The sequence below is a fragment of the Balaenoptera ricei genome, chromosome 7, assembly GCF_028023285.1.
Source record: "Balaenoptera ricei isolate mBalRic1 chromosome 7, mBalRic1.hap2, whole genome shotgun sequence".
Classification (NCBI taxonomy): Eukaryota; Metazoa; Chordata; class Mammalia; order Artiodactyla; family Balaenopteridae; genus Balaenoptera; species Balaenoptera ricei.
The window spans coordinates 46,466,852-46,474,009 of record NC_082645.1 but is presented as its reverse complement, the minus strand read 5'-3'; positions in this window follow the sequence as shown (position 1 = coordinate 46,474,009).

Genomic DNA, 7,158 nt, shown 5'->3' with positions numbered 1-7,158 from the left:
TCTGAGAAAGTGTTCCATTTAGTTGCCGATCTTGTAGAAGAAAAAAAGAAGAGATTCAAACTGATTTAAGAAATAGCTCTCTGGTTATGAGCTTTTGTGATTTTATAAAGGCTGAACTTCCCAGGACTGGCGTAAGAATACTATGGTCCCGATTAAACTGTGATATGCAGAAAAGGCAAAGAAAACTACACCAAACTTCTGTATCTCTGAACCACCAAAGGGTAAGGAAACCAAGGCAGTCCTTGTCTTAGACACATGCTAAAATCAGATTACTCAAACTATGCAAGATGATAACATCCAATGAATCTAGTATAACGCAGTGTTTGTTATGGGCCTACTTAGTAAGAATGAAAAGGACTTATTCATTTCACTTTGGACCATCCCTTGCATTTGAACAGAAAATCGGACTGATAAAAGCTCAACATTTGGTCTGGGACCAGCAGATTGCTCCAGGGAAAAAGCACCAGCTATTGTAAAGTCAGACCAGGTTAGAGCCAATCGGCCGAAGACGAGATTGATCTTCAAAGCATTGCTGGCATTTGGGAGTTTCTGTGACAGCTACAGGAAGGGCTTTCATTCTTCTTTAACTTGGTGGCCGGCTTGCAAGCTACTATGGGAGTCCCTTCCCGCTAATCCATACTGTTCAATTGTCAGGAAAGCTTGTAAACAGGAGCCTCCATCAGTTACCTCAGAGTGGTTTGAACAAACTAACATCATAACAAGAGTGTTTATGGAAAAATGCTTAAGCACTGAAGCAGAAAGGGCTTAGCACTGATCAGACCTCTCTTCCACCTTTATTCTTCACTGTTCACATTGAAATGCAAATATCAGCGCAGGGTTTCCACTGGCGTGCCACTCACAAATTGAAAAGCAGTTTTTATCTATGCAAATGTAAGCATGGTAATTGAAGTTAATCAATCAATGCTAGCTTTCACTAAAACCTTGAACATGATTGAATAAAGTAATTATCATTCAGCAGAAAATGATGAAGTTGTAGACAGCATGAACCTTATTAAAGGAGGATTTTGAGTCACAATGGCTTAATTTAGCTAACAGCCCAGCCTGAGCCCAAGCAACATACTACTCTTGCTGCTTAGAATTGTTTTATGATTAAAAAACAACAACAACAACAATAATGAGGGTGGGGGAAGGTGGAGGTAAGGGTAAAGTAGTGTTTTTTATTATTATTTTCATAGTGCTGGATTAATAAAAACTACTTGTCCTGCTACAAAGGAGGAGCCATAATTAACTCTTTTAAAAGAAAACTCTAAATAGATAAGTGAACAAAGATCATTATGAGTTTTTTTTTTTATGTGGCCAACAGCACCAATGGGCTTTTAATATTTATTGTTATATTTTTAACATAAATGAATGAAATAAAGTGAGCATCTCAGAAGTCTTTGTAAAATACCCATAAAATTAGATTAATATTTCCTTATGTAAAAGTAACCTCATAACTTACATAAATCAAAGGCTAAACTCTTAAAAGTATGATTTCAAACATAATTTGTATTTTTTTATTGACTTACAGCAGTTTCAGTAACAGAACGTATGCTGCATTTTGCACAGCTTTCAAATACTTCGTTTTTTTGGAGTGCCATATATTCAATTACTTGCTTTGATTTACAAAAAACAGTCTCCCAGAAAGTGTTTTAATGTTAATTCTAGGGTGCTTTTCTTTCCAGTTTCTTTATACTTTTATCTATTCTCACATATGATTTATGTTTTTTTGAGGCTATAAAACAAAATTATTTTATTTAAACCAGAGTTGAATACTATTGTTGAAAAAATCATTTCAGGTAGCATAAGGGAAATAATCCATCTCTGGAAAATGTAATCAACAGTTAGTGTGCAACATAATGTAAACTGATTATGGAAAGAGGCTCAATTTAGCTTTCTCCAATGTATTTTTCAAAAACAAGGTTAACTAGCAATATTTAGATTAGAGTAGCCCAGCAGGATATGGTGACTCTTAAGAATCTACAGTAATTCTACTGGATTCAATTAGATTGAAAAAATTAAAGGTCTGTAATCCTGCTAATATTATTGTACACCCTTAGGGAAGTCACTCCTCCCCCAACTTCATTTTAGTTGATGCATTTTACATTTAGTTTATTTTGGATAACAATTTGTCAGATTAAATCTACATTCCCAATTGGATAGCAAAAAATACCTTTTCATTTATTTATTATTTTAGAATATATAGTGCTAGTATTTTCCTCAAACATGCATCTACATGTACCCAAATTTCCTAAAACTTCAGTAAGTGTATCAGCCATCACTTGTATCAATAAATAAATTACGTGCCACAAAAATAAACTCCGAAGTTTAAACAAGCATTGAATGGATTGTAGTAAAAACAGTTCTGGGTTTTTTTTTCCAGCACACGTTTCCCCTGAATGTAATCGTCCTGCCTCCTACTATTTAAGTAAAAGCCACCTCCTTATTTATTATTTTCTATTCCATCCACAAAGCATTTAAGTATCAGCACTACTGTGGCAAAGTGACGTTAGAGTACTACATACAAATAGTTCAATAGAATCAAGATGTCATTTTTATGTGGATAATAATGTGCATTAAAAGTATGATATTGATTGTTTACCTTAACTGCCCTAACAGCAGAAAATTAGTCATTTCTGACCTTTTATGGTTATATCCCATTGCAGGACCAACTTGGGACATAAGTTAATACATCTCATTTTCTTATTTTTACTCAGATGTGATACTAACAGTAGCAAGGAGGACCACAAGGTAGGGGCGATATTGTCTTTATTTCTGACCCTTCATTTTCTGCAACAGCCAGGAGTTATATTTTGGATTAAAAACAAACTCTTAAGTAATCATGCAAATCAATTGCCAATATATTCACAAAAGACCCAAAGTATACAGAATATTTGTGTTATGTTGTTTTAACGGTTTTTTAAAAATCCCTAGCACTCATATAGAGTAAAAAACATCTATATAGCACAGTAAATAATCAACCATCATATAATATGTACATTTCAGGGAAGCCTGACTTCTGATAAAATGATTTTCAAACTTCGGGAGAAAGAGGATATTTTAAGTGGGAACATTCTAAACAGTTTTACGTGTGTGTGTGTGCATGTGTGTGTGTGAATGCATTTTTTTTTTCCCAGCTCACCAATTCTAAGTTTTGGTCCTGATCTGACTGCACCATTTGTGGAACTGTAGAGGACCAAATAACTGGATACTTAAGAGGCTAAGAAGCTGCAAATTATTACGGCTCCTGTTTTCTAACTGCTGAACGCACTGAGAGAATACAAAGTTTTGTTAGGGAACAGTTTTCCCCTTGCTACCTTGAAAACTCAAAGGAAACCCTGAAAGCCCAAATCCTAGTAAAATAAAATCGATTTAAAACAAGTCAACACTTTGTGTTCCAAGATCTGTTGCTCTCTAAGCTTTCCCTGCTGAAGGTTTTCTATTAATTGAGCCCTCAGTCCAATAGTGGGCTCTCTGCCTCTGGCCTTCCCCTGTCTACCATAGCTGTGATGGTTAAAAGCTTCTCCGGTTTGTCACAGAGTTTAATATGCACCCTACATAATTATGCAGGATTCACTGTGCTATCAAACTGCAATTCAAATTAGTTCAGGATTAAAGGCACAGAACAGTACTGCTTCCTTAATTGCATTGTACTGTGCTGATCACATTCAAATACCCATTACTCATTCCCTCTGTGGAGCAATAAGTCAGGGGGATTAATATTCAGGCAGGTGACAGGGCCAAGCCATTAAAAGGCAGTTATGCAGAAAGCATGGCTGGTTTTATTCACGTTAATGAAATCAGTGAAATGAAACTGTAATAGATTTATCAAAGCTCAGATGGATTTGCTGTAAATCAGTTTGATTCAAGCAATCAAACTGGACAATAGAGATAGTTTTCAGCTCTAGCAATGGGTGTCAGGAAGCAGCATGTGAAAAGTGCTGATATTCTTCATGTATGGATTTGATATCCACCCCATGCACAGGCCTATTCCCAAACCACTGCTGCTAATTTTTTTGTCTTTTGAACTAGGTGCCAGTGGCTGATAAAACATACAGCATATCATCTTAATACAGCACTTACACTGTTTTAATTCCTCATTTTTAAGTCCCCCCAGAACATCAATTCTTTCCAACTGCTGGCTGAGAAAAAAGGAAAGTTTGATAGAGCACAAATCAGCATGGCTGTCCCGCTACTGCCCAGAAGAGGAATGCAACTTTGGCCAGGGTGACTCCACGCAATCTTCACGAATGTCTCCTGCACCAACACTTGTACAGGAGGAAAAATGATCAGATCACAATTTCAGAGTGTGATGGGCTAGGGCAGGAGGAGCTCGAAGAAGCTGAAAATTTACTTTTGTTCTGGGTCTAATGAAATAATTTGGTATCCATTAGAGGGCAGCATTAGAACAAAAACTCAACACAGCAAGGACGGTATCCCCTGCAGATAGGCAAGCACCTTGGCCGGGCATAAACTTTTTCGATACAGTAATATTTTCCAAGGGTAAAGCCAATGAATGGAGAAGATGGGAGCAAATCCTAGTGTTAGAGAAAAGCAACGCCAGGAACAGCATGTGCCAATTTAGCTTTAGGGAGTTTTCTGTCCTACATTAACCCCCTCTCCCTTTTTGGGGTTAAAGTAGAAATACTTCTGTCTTGAGCTTAATGATCTCGTATTTTGCGGACCGTGTGTCTGATGGAATGGCAATGAATTGTGAAATAAGTGATCCGGTTTTTGTTTTCTTAAAAAGTGCATCATGTATTGTAGGTTATACTCAAACTACTCTAATTGGTCTGATTTTTATTTATTAGAAACAAATTGTTCAAGAACGAAAGCCAGTTTTTAATGATCCAAAACAGAAATAAATGTTCTAGTCTATTAGCGTCCTATACGGAATAAATCAATATTAAAGCTAATTAACCCTTTTCAAAGGCATTTTGTCCCAGGTTTTTATTTAATGGTTCAGTGCTGCTTAAAGCATGGATCAAGCTGGATAAGCTCCATTTAAAAAATGGCCCATTTTGAAAACAGTTTAGCAGCTCACTATGACGAATATATTTATCAGGATAAACTTGACTTTTTCAGTTGTATAACTAACTGACCAGGGTTCCTTAAAAGATCTGATAATAAAATAGAGGTGAAAGCCACAGACAAATCTGTTCATTTGGCAATGTTATAACATTATAGGAACTGCTTTCATTCACTGCTTTTTAAAAAATATTTATCTTTAGAAATATGTTAATCGTTACTTTTGAGAATATTCCTAAGGGCAGGAGGAGGAAGTCTCCATATAAGATATTTCATTCCAGGTCATACGTGAAATGCAAACCTATGATTTGTCCTTTTTGGAAGAAGCCATGATTTTTTAATAGTGTTCAAACACACAGTGCAAAGCACACACCTTTCAGGACATAAATGACTACTTTGACATATGAAACCCAATGAAAATTATATACATTATTTAAAGAATTTGGCACTCTTCTCCTTTTGTTAGACTAGCAAATCACAGAATGTACTTTAATATCAAGCTATTTTTGAGTTATAAAACAGATGATGTATTTTGTACATGAATTAAATTCTTCACAGTACCAGAGGAATTAATTTGTGATGTTATGAAATTTTGATTAGCCTGCTGTAAAATCAGAATTGTTTACCACAAGTGTCTGGATTCTGACTCTTACAGTCTTTTCAAACAAATAATGAAATGAACTGGGGCCGGGGGTGCGGGCGTAGGGAGGGCAGAGTAATTTATGAAAACATGGTACACCATAATTTTGCCATTTTTCTGCAATAAGGATGGCAAATGATTCATGGGATAAAATGAAATATTTCTCACTGTCATTTCAACGGATGTAAGATTTACAGCTTCTTAACTTGGATAGGAAAAACTCTGTATGCATAAAAATGAATTGTAAATCAATTAATGATGGGGATGAAAAACAACAAAAAAAATTGATTTTAAGCAAAGAAGAGAAAATCTAACAAGCAACAAATTAAAAGGGAGAAGCAGCAGCTATTTACTCTTAAGACCTTTGAAGGAAGGAGGGAGTGGAGAGGAAACTGCTTGCTTAAAAGAGGGCGTTAAGGTCAGGTTAAAGGAAAGTGATATGTTGATCGACTCATTACATTTACATCGCTTAGACAAACAGAGGAAGGTAGCTTTTAAATCAAAATCGGATATGCCTACATTAGATTTTTAAAAGAAATCACCAAAAAGTTAGAGCCAGTTTTATAGTATTTGGTTGGATAAAGAAATCCTATGACCATGAAGAAAAAGGAGCCTCCAATTCAAGATTCTCCTTTACCTAAACTGTTTTTTAATAGGCACCAAGGCTAAAAGAAAAGAAAAAAATACTTTTCCACTTCCCAACTCCTTGAAACACCACACCGAAGGAAAGCTAGCAGCCAGTGAAGGAGCAAGCCCGGGCTCTACAGGAGTCACTGTACCTGGAGAATGAGAGCAGATTCTGCTTCAGATACAACAAGGTGGGCTTGAAGGGCTCAGAAGCGGGTGGAACCAGTTGTACCACGTGCCATGCTCTACTATCCAAGTGACACTCAATCCTCCCGTCTCTTCCACTGAAACATGATATATTATCCACGACTACAGGATACACACCTTAACCGACATAGTTTCAAGCAACCCCAGTGTGAATATGGGGAACTAACAGGGAACCGATGGTATGGTTTGCTAAGCAACGCAATTCGATGCCGCGTGTGGAGAAGGAAGATAGCCCATTTTGCAAAAGTGGTATTTTGTTTAGATCAAATAAATTTTACTATTCTGGATCAAGCATTTAACAAAATGCCAAGGTATTTATTGATTTTTGACAAGGCCCCACCCCCTTCTTAGCACAGGACCTGCAGGACTATCTCTGGTGTCATCATGGCTCACATACCTCACCTTGTGTGCACGTATTTCACAAGTGTGGTAGCTAATTAGACACCTAAAATACAAAGTACAAGCACAGAAGGCTCATCAACTCTATCTATCTCCTATACAGAAATACTCTCGTTATGAGGGTGCAGAACAATTTAAAACTTCTGTGGTCTGTTTCCTTCCTAAGTCAAATGTCATCAGGTGAAATCTGCCGCCGATGATACTGCAGTGTTGACCAAGACTGCAAAATGTCGATGTGAGTATCCATTTCTCTTTCT